At 42.7% G+C, this 21,173-nt stretch overlaps 1 protein-coding gene across 6 annotated transcripts in view; it reads right to left on the reverse strand.

Moving 5' to 3' along the window:
- Positions 1-21,173, reverse strand: part of LOC126267943 (myosin-IIIb-like) — a 522,034-nt gene that overhangs the window by 232,998 nt on the left and 267,863 nt on the right. For 4 of the 6 annotated variants that reach the window (XM_049973257.1, XM_049973258.1, XM_049973255.1 and 1 more), the window contains one exon: positions 13,871-13,984. The gene's annotated coding sequence lies outside the window, so the exon portion shown is untranslated. Of the gene's footprint in view, positions 1-824; positions 905-13,870; positions 13,985-21,173 lie in introns of those variants that run through there. The other 2 variants (XM_049973256.1, XM_049973254.1) reach the window with 1 other exon arrangement.

Genomic DNA, 21,173 nt, shown 5'->3' on the forward strand with positions numbered 1-21,173 from the left:
TCTCAAAATTAGGTCTGTAACGGAGGTGCGTTGCAAGCAGAGAGCTGTCACAGAGTTAGTTTCAGGGGAAAGCCAGAGCATCGTGAATACTCTTAGACGCTTGGAGAATGTGTGTGGAGACATGGCAGTGAACAAAAGCACGGTGAGCCGTACCGAGGCGTCTGTCATCACAGCAACAAGGTCGTGCAAACCTGTACTATCTCCCTCGGGCTGACCGACACAACACGGCTGTGTTACCCCTCAGCAAACTAAAAAAACGACTTCGGCGCGTTCATCGCCACAACAATGCAAACGAACGTCTCCGTGAGAACGCAAGGCCTCATACTAGTCTGTACGTCCGAGAGAGCTGAGAAAGCATCATTGAACTGTTCATCCTCATCCGTCCTACAGTCCCGACCTCGCATCTTCTGACTTCCATCGATTTAGACCAATGAAGCAGTACGTGGATGACAGGGACGTTAGTGGCGCAGCAAGACGTTGGCTTCGACGTCGACAAGAAGAGTGGTAGCATTCGGGAATACAGACGCTCCCAGTAAGGCGACATATGTCCGTCGTACTGAACGGTTATTATTTTGAAAAAGATGTGTGTTTGCAGCCAAAAGAGTGTACTGGAATCCTGAATAAAACCAACGTGCTTTGTGAAAAAGAACATTTGTTGCTTTTCGAACTCCCCTCGTATTTTTGGTGCCTTTACCGTCGGACAAGTAGTAAGCTGGCACACTAATGATCGACGCTGTCTACGTGAAACAGAAACGGCACCAGCCCCGTACTGTCCGCTTGGAAGCGACGCTGGACCCCCGCAGCCACTCGGCAGCAGCACTCACCGGCACCAGCTGCGGCTGCGGTCCGCGGCGCGGCGCTGCTGGCGTCTAGCGGCCGACTGTGCCTTGTCCCGCGCGCCACCCGCAGTAGAGTAGCGGCGAAGCCCCGGGCCTGCCGCGCTCGTACGGCCTCGCGCGTGACGTCACCGCCGCCGGAAGCCGGGACGCCCACTAATTGCCGGCGGATTAGCCGAGGACAGCTTCCGCCCGCGGACCCGGACAAGCCCATCCGTCCGTGCGCAGGGCACGGCGGAAGCGCCGCTATTTCAGTGTCTCAGCACTGTTCGCTTCGCGGCCGCCGACAAAAGGAGGGCATCCGATCGTGCGGCTCCCATCCGTGGCCATGGTCGCTGATTCACGCTCTGGTGAACCGACTTGAACCCTCGCGGTGGAAGGATTTTCGAATGAAGTAAAAATGGCTCTGAGAACTATAGGACTTAACTTCTGAAGTCATCAGTCCCTTAGAACTTTGAACTACTTAAACCTAACTAACCTGTTGTTGTTGTGGTCTTCAGTCCTGAGACTGGTTTGATGCAGCTCTCCATGCTAATCTATCCTGTGCAAGCTTTTTCATCCCCCAGTACCTACTGCAACCTACATCCTTCTGAATCTGCTTAGTGTATTCATCTCTTGATCTCCCTCTACGATGTTTACCCTCCACACTGCTCTCCAACGCTAAATTTGTGATCCCCTGATGCCTCAGAACATGTTCTACCAACCGGTCCCTTCTTCCTGTCAAGTTGTGCCACAAAATCCTCTTCTCCCGAATTCTATTCCATACCTCCTCATTTGTTATGTGATCTACCGATCTAATCTTCAGCATTCTTCTGTAGCACCACATTTCGAAAGCTTCTATTGTCTTCTTGTCGAAACTATTTATCGTCCATGTTTCACTTCCGTAACTAACCTAAGGACATCACACACATCCAATCCCGAGGCAGGATTCGAACCTGTGGCCGTAGCGGTCGCGCGGTTGGGCGGTTCCAGATTGCAGCGCCTAGAACCGCTCGGCCACTCTGGCCGGCTCCAATGACGTACAAGAAGCAAACATTAAGTAATTAAACTTTGTGTTTCTGAAACCAGGTTGGTTTTATTCGAGATTCCACTACACCCTGCTACGTCTCACGTTTTTGGCTACAAAACACTGTCTTACAACATAATTTCCGTTCAATGCGACGGCCTTACACAACTTTGCTGGAAGAGACTGTATGCCTGCATGGTACCAACTACTGGTTGGAGTCGGAGCCAACGTCTTGCTGCATCAATATCTCCCCGTCATCCAAGTCCTGATTCCCAAAAAAATGTTCAGGTGTGTGTGAAATCTTATGGGACTTAACTTGGTTGGTTGGTTTTTGGCGGAAGAGACCAAACAGCGAGATCATCGGTCTCATCGGATTAGGGAAGGACAGGGAAGGAAATCGGCCGTGCCCTTTCAGAGGAACCATCCCGGCATTTGCCTGGAGCGATTTAGGGAAATCGCGGAAAACCTAAATCAGGATGGCCGGACGCGGGACTGAACCGTCGTCCTCCCGAATGCGAGTCCAGTGAGCTAACCACTGCGCCACCTCGCTCGGTATGGGACTTAACTGCTAAGGTCATCAGTCCCTATGCTTACACACGACTTAACCTAAATTATCCCAAGGACAAACACACACACGCATGCCCGAGGGAGGACTCGAACCTCCGCCGGGACCAGCCGCACTGTCCATGACTGCAGCGCCCTTGACCGCTTGGTTAATCCCGCGCGGCTCCTGATCCCAGAGGGGTGCATCCTTCACTGGGCCAAAAGGATGGGAAGCGGAAAAAACTAGATCGGGACTGTAGGGATGGATGAGAAAAAACAGTCCAATGAAGTTTTGTGAGCTCCTCTCGGATGCGCAAACTTGTGTCAGGCCTTGCGTTGTCCTGAAGGAGAAGTTCGGTTGTATTTTTGTGGCGCCGGCCGCTGTGACCTAGCGGTTCTAGGTACTTCAGTCCGGTGTCGCGCTGCTGCTACGGTAGCAGGTTCGAATCCTGCTTCGGTCATGGATGTGTGTGATGTCCTTAGGTTAATTAGGTTTAAGGAGTTCTAAGTCTAGGGGACTGATGAGCTCAGATGTTGTCCCATAGTGCTTACAGCCATGTGAACCATTTTTGTGGCGACGATCACGCTGTAGTCGTTCCTTCAGTTTACCGAGGAAAGTTCAGTACACTACAAACTTGACGAGGAAGGACATCAAACAGAATAGCCCCTTCAGAGTACCGTAAGTTTAACGCAATGACTTTACCAGCTAAGGGTGTAGCTTTGAACTTTTTCTTCGGAGGAGAGGTGGTGTGGCATCACCCCATGGATTGCCATATTGTTCCCGATTCCAAGTGATGAATCCATGTTTCATTGTCTGGGACGATATCGACAAGAAACTATCAAGCTCAGCCTCGCAACGCTGAAGCAATTCCGCACAGATGGTCCCTCCATGCTCTTTATGGTCTTTTATTAGGCTGAGAAGAACTTAACGGGCACACACCGTCAGAACGAGGATTATATTCTGCACTAATAATTAGTTTCGACTCAAGATCATTGGTAAATGCACCTACAGCGTGTTTCCGTGAATAGGTTCACTTTCAGGAAAGATGGAGGAAGTCTAATGGATCAGTCTGAGAAAGAATATCCTAGTGTGGGTACGACTTAGTGGAATCTTACTAATGAAAATCAGAAAACTGCAAATTTTCCGTCGTTTCGGTGATTGCTGTCGTCATCGACGTCGTCTATTTCAGACATTAGGCGTGGTGCTTGTGTTAGCTTCGTGGGTCAGGCTTCGTATAGGTGGCAGTAGCTTGCGATTTAAAGGGAGTACAACTTGAGGCTGTTAAATTCTTTGGTTCTTGATTGTGCAAGGGGGTTACTTCACACGGTCACGGTATGTTCCGCTGAAGTTCAAAGTCTCTGCTTCTAATACCAGTCATCATTAAAATATACTAAGCGGGTAATCAGTAACTCTAGGCGACAAACTAGAATTTGTTTGATATTCTGTTTAATTAAAAAAATCGACATTACATGTCGGTAATCTGTTGCACAGTGAGGGCGCCTATCTTGTCCAGCAACTAATTGCGCGAGAGTGAGAAAACCTTTCAGATTTAAGCTTCAGTTGTTTGTTACACAATTCTGTAATTTTCGGATTTGTAAAACAAGTCCAATACAATAAGAATCTAATTAGTAAAATTCTGAGTTTCAGCTGTTCACTGCAAATCGCTCAAGTTCGGTGCCGCTACGCGAAATTCTCTTAAGTCTAACACAATATGACGCACATATTTTCGTTTGAAACAGAAGCAAAATAGCAGTTCGTCGGTCCACTGTACATTCTTCCAGTCAGGTACCGTCTGAAGACGTGTAAGGCTTATGCTCCGCTGTGAGGAATTGCCTTTTGCGAGGTACCCTTCACAATGTCCGCTCGGAAACTGGTTGGGAGAGAGCTGCAGTTAATGACAGTAGCAACTCCTGTCGCGCTTAAAATCGATTGTGAACAGTCTGGGGTCACCGTCAATGTCTTATCACTAACATGGCTCTCATGGCTGCGAATGGTACACCATTCCTCGCGGACACGGTGAACACTCCGCACTGGTACAGCAACAAATTGGCCAGCTTCACAATGTGGTCAGGGGCTCCTTTCGCCGTTCTGTCACCATGTACAGACACTAGTATTTTTTCTGTACTTTCATATTTAAATGATATTTATTTCTTTTTAGATCAGATATAATAGTCTGACTGTAGAATATGCTGTGTATTATAACTTATGAGTTCATAAAGTAAAATCATAAAAATGGTATCAGTTAAAGTTCGGAGGAATAGAATGACAGGACCATCTTTGTAAAATCAACATTCATGTTTCGTCTGACATTCTTCTCCTGTCACTCACTTCCTTCCTCACCTTTCCTCCTCCTGGCCTTTTACGCTTAAGACATATGTTAATGTAATTGCGTTTGAACAATAAAAACCAATAAATTTATTTCTCACATTGCGCAATACTTTATTATTTCATGCTAATGTCATCATTTCTACTCTTTATTAACTGGTTCTGTACCAAAATGCGGGTAAGACTTACTGTGCAAACGGTAATTACGGGCTTGGACGGCATTAGCTTAGCCGCCATTACGGTTATCTCACAGAGATCGCTGCAAATTATGGTAATTATTCAGGACATGCTTGCTATTTTATTTATCAAGTGCGACTTGCTAGTACGACGCTGGTAGTCTAAGGTATTCGAAGATGACACAGCCGCGAATATAACAAACCAACCCAGTTATTTCAACAAAATATAATATTTCATAATATTTTCAATTCATCGTCAACTTGACTCTCCAATAGAGTGAAACATTTCTATGCTTGTTAGAAAAGGTTACCCCAATCTGAGCAGTTCTCTTAGACTGTTCGCAGATGATGCTGTAATTTACCGTCTAGTAAGGTCATCCGAAGACCAGTATCAGCTGCAAAGCGATTTAGAAAAGATTGCTGTATGGTGTGTCAGGTGGCAGTTGACGCTAAATAACGAAAAGTGTGAGATGATCCACATGAGTTCCAAAAGAAATCCGTTGGAATTCGATTACTCGATAAATAGTACAATTCTCAAGGCTGTCAATTCAACTAAGTACCTGGGTGTTAAAATTACGAACAACTTCAGTTGGAAGGACCACATAGATAATATTGTCGGGAAGGCGAGCCAAAGGTTGCGTTTCATTGGCAGGACACTTAGGAGATGCAACAAGTCCACTAAAGAGACAGCTTACACTACACTCGTTCGTCCTCTGTTAGAATATTGCTGCGCGGTGTGGGATCCTTACCAGGTAGGATTGACGGAGGACATCGAAAGGGTGCAAAAAAGGGCAGCTCGTTTTGTATTATCGCGTTATAGGGGAGAGAGTGTGGCAGATATGATACACGAGTTGGGATGGAAGTCATTACAGCATAGACGTTTTTCGTCGCGGCGAGACCTTTTTACGAAATTTCAGTCACCAACTTTCTGTTCCGAAGCGAAAATATTTTGTTGAGCCCAACCTACATAGGTAGGAATGATCATCAAAATAAAATAAGAGAAATCAGAGCTCGAACAGAAAGGTTTAGGTGTTCGTTTTTCCCGCTCGCTGTTCGGGAGTGGAATAGTAGAGAGATAGTGTGATTGTGGTTCGATGAACCCTCTGCCAAGCACTTAAATGTGAATTGCAGAGTAGTCATGTAGATGTAGAATCGTTGAAAATGTCTCCGCAAATGACAATACAATAAATTCGGGAATTTTAATCAGTATTTAAAACAAATTTTGTATTTTGATATAGATTTGTCAAGTTCAGCACCTGGTTCAGTGCTATTCAAAAATAATTTATGTATTATTCGGAGATATTAGACTCTTGAAGTCCGTCATACATTTTCATACTTTTCGCTGTTATTACTATAGTAGAAATTGTGAAACTTCGTTGATGGTGGATTCATTACCGAGGACAAAAAATGGAGAACTGTTAAACAAATCTATTAATAGATGCTTAATCCACATGGTTAGACAGAAAAAAAATGGTCGGTTGCAAGTAGGACCCCCACTCCGAGGGTACCGTACAAACTTAATTCTTTACATAGGCACATCAACGATCCTAGTAATCGCGAATCTCTACCATTTTTGCCTACTATCGACACTGACACTGGGAAGATATCAGTGACGAGAATGCGAAGATTTTCAAGAATGTTTTAAGTTTAAAGTCAATCTTCTGAGTGGTTTGTTGCTGCTCGCCACAAATTCCTTTCCTGTGGCAACCTCTTCACTTCATAATAGCACTTGCAACCTACGTCCTCATTTATTTGCTGGATGTATTCCAATATTTAGTTTCCTCTACAGTTTTTACCCTCGACAACTCCCTCCAATACTGTGGAAGTTACTCCATGATGTCTTAACAGATGTCCTACCGTACAGACCCTTCTTCTGGTCTGTTTTCCGTAATTCCTTTCATCGCCGATTCTCCGGAGACAACCTCATTCCTAACCTTATTAGTCCACCTAATTTTCAGCATTCATCTGTAGCAACACATCCGAAATATTTCGATTCTCTTCTTTTCTTGGTTTTCCACAGTCCATGTTTCATTGCCACATAATGCTGTGCTCCAAACTCACATTCTCAGAAATTTCTCCTCAAATTAAGGCTTACGTATGATACTAATAGACTTCTCTTGTTCAGCAATGCCCTTTTTGCCGGTGCTAGCCTGATTTTATGTCCACCTTGCTCCGTCCATTATTGGTTATTTTGCTGCCTAGGTAGCTCAGTTCCTTAACTTCATCTACATCATGATCACATATCCTGGTTAAGTCCCTCGCTGTTCTCAATAGTGTTGCTTCTCATTACTTTCGTATTTCTTCGATTTGTTCTCCATCCATATTCTGTACTCATTAGACTGTTCATTACATTCAGAGACTAATGTATTTCTTCTTCACTTTCACTGATGGTAGGAATGTCATCAGCGAATCTTCTTGATACCCTTTCACTCTGAATTTTAATTACACTCTTTAATCCTTTTTTTCCGTTATTGCTTCTTCGATGTATAGATTGAACAGTAGATGCAAAAGACTCTACCCTTGTCTTACAACCTTTTTCCGAGCACTTCGTTCTTGGTCATCCACTCTTTTTTATTCTCTCTTGGTCCTTATAAACATTGTATATTAGCCGCCTTTCTCTATAGCTTACTCCTATTTTCGTTAGAATTTCAAACATCTGGCGCCATACGACATTGTCCAACGCTTTGTGTAGGTCGGCAGATCCCATAAACGCATCTTTATTTTTCTTTAGCCTTGCATGTGTTATCAAATTGCCTCCCTGGTGCCTTTATTTTACCTAAAGCCAAACTGATCAGTATCTAACGCACCTTCAATTTTTTTCCATTCTTTCGTATATTATTCTTGCATGCAACTTGGATGCACAAGCTGTTAAGCATATTGTGCTATACATCTTGCACTAGTCGGCTCTTGCATCTTCGGAATTGTGTGGGTGACGTTTTCCCGAAGGTCAAACGGTATTTAGCAAGACTCCTACAGTCCACACAACATCGTGAATAATCGTTTTGTTGCCACTTCTCTCAGTGAATAGAGAAATTCTGATAGAATGTATTTATCCCTTCTGCCTTATTTGATCTTAAGTTCTCCGAAGCTCATTTAAACTCTGACTTTAATTCTGGATCCCCTATCTCGTATTTATTTACTGCTGTTTCTTGTTCTATCACGTTATCAGAAAAGCCTTCCTTCTCATAGAGGCTTTTCTAGTACTCTTTCCGCCTATCAGCTCTCGCCTCTGCCTTTAAGAGTCGTATTCCAATTGCACTCAATGTTACCACCAACGCTTTTAATTTCACCGAAAGTCGTTTTGACTTCTCTTTATGTTGAGTCAGTCCTTCTGACAATCATTTCTTTTTCGACTTCATATGTTTCATTCAGACATTTCGTCTTAGGATAGAAAAAATATTAAGTGCATGGAGGCTAAGTGGCATGTATGTCTGTATTCCTCTATGTCCCTGATCATTTTTGTACTTCCGCCTTTCATCGATCACCTGAAGTATTTCTTATGTTCTCCATGATTTCTTTGCATTTATCCTCTTTGCACCTATGTTTTTCTTTTCAACTTCTGTCAGTCCCCTTTTTAGAGATGTCCGTTTCTCTTCAGCTACCTACTGAACTGTTCCTTATCGCAGCATTTGTACAGCCCCAGAGAACTTCAACCGTATCTCTTCATTCCTTAGTAGTTACTTGTACCACTTCTTTGCGTACTGATTCTTCGAACTAGTCTCTTATACTTTAGCCTATTATTCATCACCAGTAAATTGTGATCTGAGTCTAGACCTGCTCCTGAGTAAGCCTTACAGTACAGTTCCTGAATTTCGGAATCTCTGCCTCATCATGATGTAATATAACTGAGAACACACTATATCTCCCGGCATTTCCAAGTATACCACCTCTTGTGATTCTTCAACAGAATATTCGTTGTTACTAGCTGAAATTTATTGCAAAATTCAATTAGTCTTTCTCCTCTCTCCTTCCTAGTGCGAAGCCTATATTCTCCCATAATTCTATCTTCTTCTCCTTCCCATACAATCGCATTCCAGTTCCCCATGACCATTAGATTTTCATCAGCCTTTACGTACTGAATTAGCCGTTCAATATCCTAATATATATTCTCATCTTCGGCTTGCGATCATCAGCTCTATACCTGAACTAACGTTTAGGTTGTTAGTTTGCTGTTTGAGTTACTGTGAACAGTTCAGCGGTAGCGTTGTTCTCTTCAGAATCGCTCTCTTCCCTACCTTTCTAATCATAACGAATCTTACTCCCGTTATACCATTTACTGCTGCTTCTGCACTGATCCCCACAATATATAGACTGAGCCTCAACTTTTTCAGATTTTCTAGCTTCAGTATCACGTTCAAACTTCTGGCATTTCAAGCCCCTACTCGTAGAGCGTTATCCTTTCGTTTGTTATTCAATGCCGGTCGGAGTGACCGAGCGGTTCTAGGCGCTACAGTCTGGAGCCGCGCGACCGCTGCAGTCCCAGGTTCCAATCCTGCCTCGGGCGTGGATGTGTGTGATGTCCTTACATTAGTTAAGTTTAAGTAGTTCTAAGTTCTAGGGGACTGATGACATCAGAAGTTAAGTCCCAAAGTGCTCAGAGCTATTTTTTGTTATTCAATCTTTCTCTCAAGATCATCTCCCCTTCGGCAGACCCCTCCTGGATATCCTAGTGGGGCACTAGAAAGGAATGGACTAGAAAGCAATCTTTTGCCAATGGAGAGATCATGATGATACTTTTTCCAATTATATGCTTCATGTCCTGTACATACCCATTACCTGTCTTTCATGCAGTGTTTTCCATTGCCTTCTGCATCCTCGTGTCGTTGATCATTGCTTATTTTTCCGTCTTTAGGGGGCAGTTTCCTACCCCAAGGCAACAGAGTGCCCTGAACCTCTGTCCGCTCCTCTTTCCTCTTTGATAAGGCCGTTGATGGAATGAGGGTGACTTCTTATCTTATGCTGGAAGTCTTAGGCCGCCATTGCTTGAGAGTTTCATTCAGAATTTAAGACGTGGCATGGTTAGAACTCGGGACCGAGTACGTTCTGATTATTAATTAAAGACGCTGCTCCTAGACCGTGAATATATCCTGTCTCATAAATGAAAAAGAAATATTAAATTCGTGTAATATAATTTCAAAACTAATCATTTTCAGATTTCTTCCCTTTACTTTGAAATCTTGATGACTGCTAAATTTCATGATTATGGGTCAACAGCAAGTACCCTATAGGTTATAACGACTGAGTTGGCGAGTATGAAAGTATGTGACATAAATGGTTAATCTTTTGATTCCATTGACTCAGAAGCTTCAATCTTTTACACGGACGAGGGACCGTAGACTTTAATATGTGACATAAATTTCGACTTGATACGCCTATCCGCTCTTGAGGAAAAGCGTTTTTAACAGTCGGAAAATAGACAGAGACAACAAAGTAATCCTGTAAGGTTTCGTTTCTACCGATTGAGCTGCGGAACTCAACAATTTAAGAAATGGGATATTAGTTGTTAAATTTCCTCGACACGCTCACAAGTTAAAGAACCGAAGTCGCAATTGGTCACGAAAGTGGAAGAAAATCGGCCGTGTCCTTTTCAGAGAACCACCCGGCTTTCATCCTAAGTGATACAGGGAATTCTTGGAAAAATTATATCACCACGGCTGGAAGGGGATTTGGACCTAGCTGCTAACGAATACAATGATTTACCTACCGAGCCACCTGCCTCGGGCATCCTGACAGTCACTGAGGACCCATGTCCAGCAAATCTAAAGTTTCCCTAGGCAACGTACGCCCCATCCCGCATTTACAGCCGGCAGGGCAGTGACACCAAGGACAAACAAACGCCAGAACTTCGAAAAGGCTTCGCTGAGAACAGCAGAAGCTCCGGCGTGCGTGACGTCATGTACCAGCTAACCTGTAGCTTGCCGCGCACGGGCTTCCCAGGGGCGGTCGCTACACGGCGCTCTGAGATCCTAAGAAAGACGTACCAGGTAATGAGACGCAGAGATTCTTCTTTATCGATCAGCTGAAGGAACCGACGAAATTGCGAAGACCGTCTTCGGCAAGACAAGGGAAACTCAGACCATCGTCATCTTCAATTGAGAAGTTGAGCGTACTTTCACAGAAACTGAATTACAAGTTACATCTGGCGTTCTTTTAGAATCTCATGCAAGTTTCTTTTCATAAACCTGGTATTTTCGTAACTTCCTCGCAATACATACGGTATATTGATTAGTGGCCTCTGCCATTAATAATACTTCTCTTTTCTAAAAAGAAAAAAAAAGCGTAAAAGGTAAGAATGTAATACTTTAACCAAAATCTCTACGATGACTTCTTGGACTTAACATTGGTACAGAAAGGAAACTGACATACGCGAACAAAAGTAAATTGGGACGTTCAGAGAAATGAGTATTAAGAAAGATAAATGGAGGTCTTAGATTTATTGAATGGGTTTCTTGTGAACATGTGATATTTCCGTAAGAAAAACTACATACAAACACTAGTGCGATACACTTTAGACTATTCATTCAATGTTTGGGGTCTTCATCAAGTGGTAGGGATGGTAAAAACTGACCGGTTAAAACCTATGCCCGTTTTTAGTTCTGAATAACCGGTATTTTTTAGTACTTGTTTGGTCTCGGTTATAACAAGTGTTTAATTTTTTCTAATAAACAACTGAGAAAACCGAAATGTCAATTACTCATAGCAGCAGTTCAAAATTTTTCGTTTTTAAATAAACCTTTTTGTTTAAAGAAAAAAAAATTATTCTTAAAATCTACATTGGTTTGAAATACCGGGTTGTTACAAAAGATGAGAAAAGCGATCAGTGTTATTTTCATAACAATGTCGACAGAAACTAGCAGCAAACACATGAAAAAAGAATTGGTGCAGCAATGCTGAGACAATAATGAGCTGTTGCCACGTGCCGTGGCTTAAGGTGTGGGTGTACTTTCAGTGTGCAAGACTTGCCCCCCATCTGGTGAAAATGGTAGTTTATCGTTGTCTTACCCGGACATCCACTGTATTGCAGAATGACACTGTTCTGGCGTAACCACAAGCCCTGGAACTAACACCAACAAAAGACCAGAAAAGGCGGTGAGGAAACGTCTGCCAATGGTGCACGGAATTTGACCGCGCCGCGCCGCGCCGCACCAGAAGCGACATCTGTAAGCAGTGAATACGAGCGCCGCTCCTGCCAGCCTCGGGGCACAGATCGGGTCAGTCTGTAACGCACATTTGTGCTACGCCGTCAGATTGTCGTGATCCCTATCAAGTGCTTACTAGGACTATGTGTATAGCAAGAACTTTACTGTTTTCATTTCGCCTCTCGCTAGCGACATTTGCTGTAGTCAAAGTTTTGTCAATTTGCTTTCTAGAAATAAAACTACTAATGTTATTTGTTTGAACTGTTGTACAGCATTCCGAGAACGCTGCATCCCTTAGGCACCCTATTAGCGACGAGAGGGCAAAGGATACAGCATATATGACACGAATGCAACCCATTCTTCACAACCACTAGAGTGTTTCATCCGCACCATGTTGGATTAAAGGAAGGTATTGAAACAGTTCAGAGGCGGGCTGCTAGATTTGTTACCTGTAGGTTTGGGCAACACGCTAGTATTACGGACTTTGCTTCGGGAACTCAAATGGGAATTAATGGAAGGAAGACAACGTTCTTTTCGAGCAAAAGTTTTGGGAAAATTTAGAGAAAACGGTTGTAGTGCCGCCAAAATATTTTTCGCATCTTGACCATGAAGATAAGATACGAGAAACTGGTGCTCATACGAATGTATATAGATGGTCGTTTTTTTTCGTCGTTCTGTTCGCGAGTGGAACAGGAATGGAAATAAGTAGGAGCGGTACCAGGTACCCTCCGCCAAGCTTTCGGAGTATACGATCCCATCTTACATGATCATTTTAGCAGACTTTCAAAACCATTAGAATCAGTAGAACAACATCGGCGATTCTTTGTAGTATTCAACCACTTCTTGTTTCTAAAGAACAGCAGCCAACGGTGGAGGGAATAAGTTTGTTTTTGTTCACCTATTTAGTTAAATGTTTTGGTTCTGTGTATCCTCAAAGTGAGAGACAAATTTGTTCTGTCTGTTCGATTTCTACGTTTATTACAGAAAATAATAGGAATAAAGACCGAAAAACGAGTATTTCACAAATCGGTTATTTTGAGCGGTTTTAACAGTCAGGTTGAACTGGCGTGGGAAAAAAGAGACATACCCGAAAACGGGTTGTTTCAGCGACAACCGCCATCCCTTATCAAGTAGGCATAACGACAAACATCGAAAGAAGTCAGAGACGCACTGCTAGGAGCCCACACAGCCCAGTCACATTAATATGACCACTGCTATGTTCAGCGTTGGCGTAAAATAACCAGTCACAGACGCCAGGTGGCAGCACTAGCGGTGGAGGGTATAGAAAACGTATCATCCGGGGGGGGGGGGGGGGGGGGGGGGGGGAACAAGAAAGTGAGAAAGTGCAGTCGTTCTCGTAATGAGGAAACGGAGCTATTCATCTGACGTCCAAAAGGAAAGGAAATCGATAATTCGGTTCGATGTACCCATTGCCATGCACGGTACAAAGGCTTGAGGAATATTTATGTAGATGCATTCAACAACCTGCCACAGTTTATTACTTTTCTTGCAGGTAATGCGGTGGAGTTTAAGGCTGAATTAAACTATTTTTGTGGAGCGACAGTTACTCCATTGAAAAATACCTTCACAGTAATAATGTTATGGATTATATTATAATATATGTTGACACTGTAATTCGATAACGTTACATTGACTTCTTTCCACGTCCCAGACACACCTCTCCGCAGAAACCGCGAAATATGCCAAATATAATGTAATGTAGAAGACGCGATTAAAACATTCCCGTCTCCAATAAATGCTGAACATCAAAAAAGACCACTACGATAGTAAATTAAGGTGGCGAGTTCACATGTAATACCTCTTTGTGGCCTATTTTTACATACCTGTGTTATCGCTCCAACGCAGATGTACCGCTAACAAATGAACTTCTGCCATCCGTCGTTAACGCTACATTAGCATTACGGCATTGGAGTGCAGCAGAGGCTAAGCCGTCGAATCTGAAATCAACAAACATTTTGGTCTTAAATTCGCTAGTAATTTTCTCCTTGGTCGATAAAGTTTTGGTTGATAAAACTTAACAACAGATAAAGTTCATTGGAAAACAGACTAACACTGACAATTACACATACTGCACGATTTGATACATTCTTGCTTCCCCTGCACTCACTCAAAGAAACATTGGAAATCGATTCGGGGATGTCATGCGTTGCAGGAAGATCATCATTACATGTTCGTGGGCACTAATAGTCTCTCGCTTAAATTTTTTTATTTTATTTTTATGACAATAACTCTTCCAGAAAACATTTATTTTCTGTAAACAGCAATACACTAGTATTCGGATGTAGATAAACAATTTTGCTTCTTATCTGCCTTTTAGTTTCGTGCCGAAGTGTATTACAAGGAGGAAAGATGGGCTTGCAAGATGAGTGTAAGCTGTTGTTAGTTCGTCCATTTTATTAGGTATACATTATTGCTGTTTTCGGTGACAAACCATTCGATCTTCGAAACGAAACTTTTATTAAAAAGAGAAATTACAGTCAGTTGACAAACATTCTCCAGTAGAAATCAAGTCTTCCGAAAACATCGAAAAGACGCTAAAGCAATAAAATTTCAAGTGCTAGTAATATCTTTCAAAACTAAATGAAACATGCAACGCGTAATGCGACAGTGTGGTACCATACTTGTTTTGTCATCAGTCTTCTGACTGGTTTGACGCGACCCGCCACGAATTCCTCTACAGTGTCAACCCTTTCATCTCAGAGTAGCACTTGCAACCCACGTCCTCAATGATTTGCCGGATGTATTCCAGTTTGTTTTCCTCTACAGTTTTTTCCTCTACAGCTCCCTCTAGTCCCACGAAAGGTATTCCCTGTGTCTTAACAGATGTCCTATTATCCTGTCTTCTTCCTTTCAGTATTTTCCATGTATTTCTATCTTCTCCGATTCTGCGGAGAACCACCTCATTCCTTACCTGATCAGTCTTCCTAATTCTCAGCACTCTTCTGGGGCATCACATCTCATACGTTGCGATTCTCTCCTTTTACGGTTTCCCCACACTCCATGTTTCACTAACATGCAATGCTGTGCTCTAAACGTACATTCTCAGAAATTTCTTCCTCAAATTTGGGATTATGTTTTATACAAGTAGGCTTCTCTTGGCCAGGAATGCCCTTAAGCCAGTGATGCTCTGCTTTTTGTGTCTTTGCTCCGTCCATCACTTGTTATTTTGCTGCCTAGGTAGTATAATTCCTGAAGTTCATCTACTTCGTGTCCATCAATCTTTATGTTAAGTTTCTCGCTCCTCCTCATTACTTCTGCGTTTCTTCGATTTACTCGCAGTCCATATTCTGTCCCCAGTTTAGACTTCGTTCCACTGAACAGATCCTGTAATAATTCTTCACTTTCACTGAGGATAGCAATGTCATCAGCAAATCTTATCATTGATATCCTCTTACCTTGAATTTTAACCTCTCTTATTTCCGTCATTGCTTCTTCGACGTATAGATTGAACAGTAGGGGAGAAAGACTACATCCCTGCCTTACACCCTGTTTACTGCGAGCACTTCGTTCTTTGTCTTCCATTCTTATTGTTCCTTCTTGGTTTTTGTGTGTGTTTTATATTATCCACCTTTCCCTATAGCTTACCGTACTTTTCTCAGAATTTCGAATATCTGGCACCATATGACATGTTCGAATGCTGTTTCCAGGTCGACAAATTCTATGAACATTCCTGAAGCCAAATTGGCTCTGAGCACTATGGGACTCAACTGCTGTGGTCATTAGTCCCCTAGAACTTAGAACTACTTAAACCTAACTAACCTAAGGACATCACACACATCCATGCCCAAGGCAGGATTCGAACCTGCGACCGTAGCAGTCGCACGGTTCCCGACTGCGCGCCTAGAACCGCGAGACCACCGCGGCCGGCGAAGCCAAATTGATAGTCATCTAACAGATCCTCAACTTTATTTTGCCTGAAACTATTGTCTTGCATACTTTCTTACTGTATTTTAAATACACAATTATTAATTAACATAAGAAAAACGTAATAAGTTTAAGCACAAAATACTACATTTTCAAGACGACACTAAAGAGACTGTGAAATAATGTATAATATTATCACTTCGTGATCATAGCGGCAGAAGGTACAGACAATACTGCACCAAGAAAAAAATTACTCTAAGACTTCACAGTTTGACTTACAAGAAAACAGCTGTAGAATTTTATTTACGATTTTGAACGTAACTATTTCATTGTCTTGTGATCCAAGTAAAGGGACGCGTATTACACTTTTTATGAAACGCCACCGCATGAAATAAATAATCCAAGTGTACTGGTCAAAGAGAAAAAGAGCAGAGATCTTAAGTGGCAACACTCCTTACCAAGCGTGCGTTTTGCATCGTGGCAAGAGCAAAATTTCATTGAACCATTACTCACGAAACAAAGTGAAGGTAACGGATTTGACGAATTTCGATTTCAGCCAGTTAACTAAACATGAAGATTAACAGCCAAAGTCAGTTTGCTCCCACTATTCTCTCTCTCTCTCTCTCTCTCTCTCTCTCTCTCTCTCTCTCTCTCTCTCTCTCTCTCTCTCTCTCTCTCTCATTTAGTGAAGTACCGTTTATTGAGTACTTCATGATAGTTTGTTTCTAAAGCTTAATGGATGGAGATGTCCACGTGGCATAGAATCTGAAGTCCCAGACAAGCTGGCCTCGTGACTGTACCGCAGGTTACTTGACCCAGAATTCCAAAAGAGGGATTCAGACCCTATGAAGAGCGACGGATTTAAACGGTTGTTAGCGATCTCCCGTCGGGACCGTTGCTTTCCTTGGTCAGCTCAGAGAAAAAAAAAGCGCTTCACAGCCTACATTCCTCCTCAGCCTGCACTGTTCCACGTCCATGCTGGGAAAACAGGTTGCCGTAAAAAGTGTGAAGATTGTTACAGCAATCTTCTGGGCTCAAGGAATGAGCTTGTCACGACCAAAACAAGTACAAACTTCTGAGCAGATTACGCTCTGTTATAGATGCTACGGCCCGACATGGTCATGAAGTGAAATCAGCAACAGAAGTGTGTTCGACCCACTCGCACTGTTATCGTTGGAAATGTTTCGTCGTCACGAATGTGAAACGGAACGGCGCAGTCGCCGTTACGTGAGGCTCTTTTCGGTTTTGTTATATTTTTAGTGTTTAAGTTAACAAAATAGAATGGGATGCAACAAAGGGATTCTACCGTATCTGTTTAGGACTGACTCTACAACCACGTGACTGAAGAAATGAAATGTTGGATTTGGATTTCTTTGCAGACCTCGGGGAGGATCAGTTTGGATTCCGTAGAAATGTTGGAACACGTGAGGCAATACTGACCTTACGACTTACCTTAGAAGAAAGATTAAGGAAAGGCAAACCTACGTTTCTAGCATTTGTAGACTTAGAGAAAGCTTTTGACAATGTTGACTGGAATACTCTTTTTCAAATTCTAAAGGTGGCAGGGGTAAAATACAGGGAGCGAAAGGCTATTTACAATTTGTACAGAAACCAGATGGCAGTCATAAGAGTCGAGGGGCATGAAAGGGAAGCAGTGGTTGGGAAAGGAGTGACACAGGGTTGTAGCCTCTCCCCGATGTTATTCAATCTGTATATTGAGCAAGCAGTAAAGGAAACAAAAGAAAAATTTGGAGTAGGTATTAAAATTCATGGAGACGAAGTAAAAACTTTGAGGTTCGCCGATGACATTGTAATTCTGTCAGAGACGGCAAAGGACTTGGAAGAGCAGTTGAACGGAATGGACAGTGTCTTGAAAGGAGGATATAAGATGAACATTAACAAAAGCAAAACGAGGATAATGGAATGTAGTCAAATTAAATCGGGTGATGCTGAGAGAATTAGATTAGGAAATGAGACACTTAAAGTAGTAAAGGAGTTTTGCTATTTAGGAAGTAAAATAACTGATGATGGTCGAAGTAGAGAGGATATAAAATGTAGACTGGCAATGGCAAGGAAAGCATTTCTGAAGAAGAGAAATTTGTTAACATCGAATATAGATTTATGTATCAGGAAGTCGTTTCTGAAAGTATTTGTTTGGAGTGTAGCCATGTAAGGAAGTGAAACATGGACGATAACTAGTTTGGACAAGAAGAGAATAGAAGCTTTCGAAATGTGGTGCTACAGAAGAATACTGAAGATAAGGTGGATAGATCACGTAACTAATGAGGAGGTATTGAATAGGATTGGGGAGAAGAGAAGTTTGTGGCACAACTTGACTAGAAGAAGGGATCGGTTGGTAGGACATGTTTTGAGGCATCAAGGGATCACAAATTTAGCATTGGAGAGCAGCGTGGAGGGTAAAAATCGTAGAGGGAGACCGAGAGATGAGTACACTAAGCAGATTCAGAAGGATGTAGGTTGCAGTAGGTACTGGGAGATGAAGCAGCTTGCACAGGATAGAGTAGCATGGAGAGCTGCATCAAACCAGTCTCAGGACTGAAGACAACAACAACAACAGACTGTATGTGGCAACCCGACCTCGATAGAAACCACTCATACAGTGAGGGAAAAAAATGGGAAAAAGATGAGGTTCTAAGAATTGCTTCAGACATGTCAAAGTAGAAAAACCTCCATCACCGCTACTATAAGCTGCATGCCCACACGTCAAACTGCTCATTCTACGTGGGAAAAAACCGACTATTTAGTTCTTGTTTACAAACCTTATAATCTTCATTTTTTTCTGCGCATTATATAAATTATTCTTCGAGCAAATACCTTGAAGTATCATCTTTTTGAGTAAACTAGGAATACGAAATGCAAGTGCGTACATAACTAGTATAAAAGAGACAGTGTCATATCTTGTCAATTTATCGAGTGCACTTAAGCGCATGCTGAAGATCCCAGTTTTAAGCAGTAAAAATGACCCAGTATCATAAAGAAACACTGATCTTTACCAAGGCGTTGCCCTGCTGCCATCCTTAGTTCGTTGTTTGTTTTCCCTCACAACGATCCAGTGGGCGGGACGAGTAAAAACAAGAGGTGGAAGGAGAAATGGATGTTCAATTTCCGAACAGCTATTTCCGTTTTTTTCTTTTATGAGAATTCTAGTCCGATTTGTTAAGTCCTTCTCTAGCTACGGTAATACTCCATGTTCACCAACCTCTATCAGGCGCCAGAACGAAATTTTCACTCTGCGGTGGAATGTGCGCCGATATGAAACTTATCGTCAGATTAAAACTGTGTGCCGGGCGGAGACTCGAACGAGTCCTGCAAGTTTCGCAGGAAAGGTGGAAACAGAGCTGTGAGAAAAAGGTTTGAGTAGTGCTTGGGTATGAAACTTCCTGGCAGATTAAAACTGTGTGCCCGACCGAGACTCGAACTCGGGACCTTTGCCTTTCGCGGGCAAGTGCCAAGAAGTTTCATATCAGCACACACTCCGCTGCAGAGTGAAAATCTCATTCTGGAAACATCCCCCAGGCTGTGGCTAAGCCATGTCTCCGCAATATCCTTTCTTTCAGGAGTGCTAGTTCTGCAAGTTTCGCACGACAGCTTGCCTTTATTCCGCACCGATAGGAGAGGACTGAAGCACATCGGATGTGTCCCTTTCTTAAGCAAGCATTGACTGATTTAAGGAAATCGCGAAATACCGAAATACCGAATTCTGTCTGTCTGAACTTGCGAAATAAACCCCGTCTGTTAATCATTACTCAAGTCTTGTTGTGTTTTTTGATGGAAGTTCTTTTGATCATACCACAAGAATTAGCTTATACAAAATTTGATTTTGGATGCAAGGAACGATATGAGGGTACAGCTGTATCTTTTTCAACATTATGTGCTGTAGCTTAGGTGGTTTTTGTAGTCCAATTTAAGGCTATTTCCCTAAAGGGTAGACCGCAGGTATCCTGTAGAAAATATTGTCTGGACTTTCTCCTTACTACTGTGGTACGCTATAAACAATGACAATCTACTGACTAATATAGAAAATAAATAGCAATCTACATTAAATGTGTTTATCTCGTAAACCATTGGGAATAGAGCATTTGTCCACATACAGAGTGTTACAAAAAGGTAAGGCCAAACTTCCAGGAACAAATCCTCACACACAAATAAAGCGAAGATGTTATGTGGACATGTGTCCGGAAACGCTTAATTTACATGTTAGAGCTCATTTTAGTTTCTTCCATCTACGCTCAATGGAGTACGTTATAATGATTTCATACGGGATAGTCTACCTGTGCTGCTAGAACATGTGCCTTTACAAGTACGACAACATGTGGTTCATGCACGATGGAGCTCCTGCACATTTCAGTCGAAGTGTTCGTACGCTTCACAACAACAGATTCGGTGACCGATAGATTAGTAGAGGCGGACCAATTCCGTGGCCTCCACGCTCTCCTGACCTCAACCCTCTTGACTTTCATTTATGGGGACATTTGAAAGCTCTTGTCTACGCAACCCCGGTACCAAATGTAGAGACTCTTCGTGCTCGTGTTGTGGACGGCTGTGATACAATACGCCATTCTCCAGGGCTGCATCAGCGCATCAGGGATTCCATGCGACGGAGGGTGGATGCATGTATCCTCGCTAACGGAGGACATTTTGAACATTTTCTGTAACCAAGTGTTTGAAGTCACGCTGGTACGTTCTTTTGCTGTGTGTTTCCGTTCCATTATTAATGTGATTTGAAGAGAAGTAATAAAATGAGCTCTAACATGGAAAGTAAACGTTTCCGGACACATGTCCACATAACATATTTTCTTTCTTTGTGTGTGAGGAATGTTTCCTGAAAGTTTGGCCGTACCTTTTTGTAACACCCTGTATAGTTTTTTGCTTCAAATCGTTCCTATCGTATCACAAAATAGTGACCCTGGAGACAGCCCTTTTTCCCTACCTTCATTTGAGAGTGGAATAGGAAAGGGACTGATTAGTACAGGTACAAAGTACCTTCGGCCACTCGCCAATGATGGCTTGCGAATTACACATGTAACATACATTTAGAAGTGACTTACAGCTGTAGAGATTATTTCAAAGAAGTCCTCTCCAAAAAACATCACCAAATTTGGTCTGTAAGCGTGGTCTTTGGCGGCTGCTGTCAGCTTCAGTAAAAGTCTTTTGGGTGAATGGCGTTTTCCCCGTACGGAGTGTTTCGACGTCGACCGCTGTGGCTGTGATCAGCAGGAACATACCAAGCCGGAGGGGGAG

The sequence above is a fragment of the Schistocerca gregaria genome, chromosome 4, assembly GCF_023897955.1.
Source record: "Schistocerca gregaria isolate iqSchGreg1 chromosome 4, iqSchGreg1.2, whole genome shotgun sequence".
Lineage (NCBI taxonomy): Eukaryota > Metazoa > Arthropoda > Insecta > Orthoptera > Acrididae > Schistocerca > Schistocerca gregaria.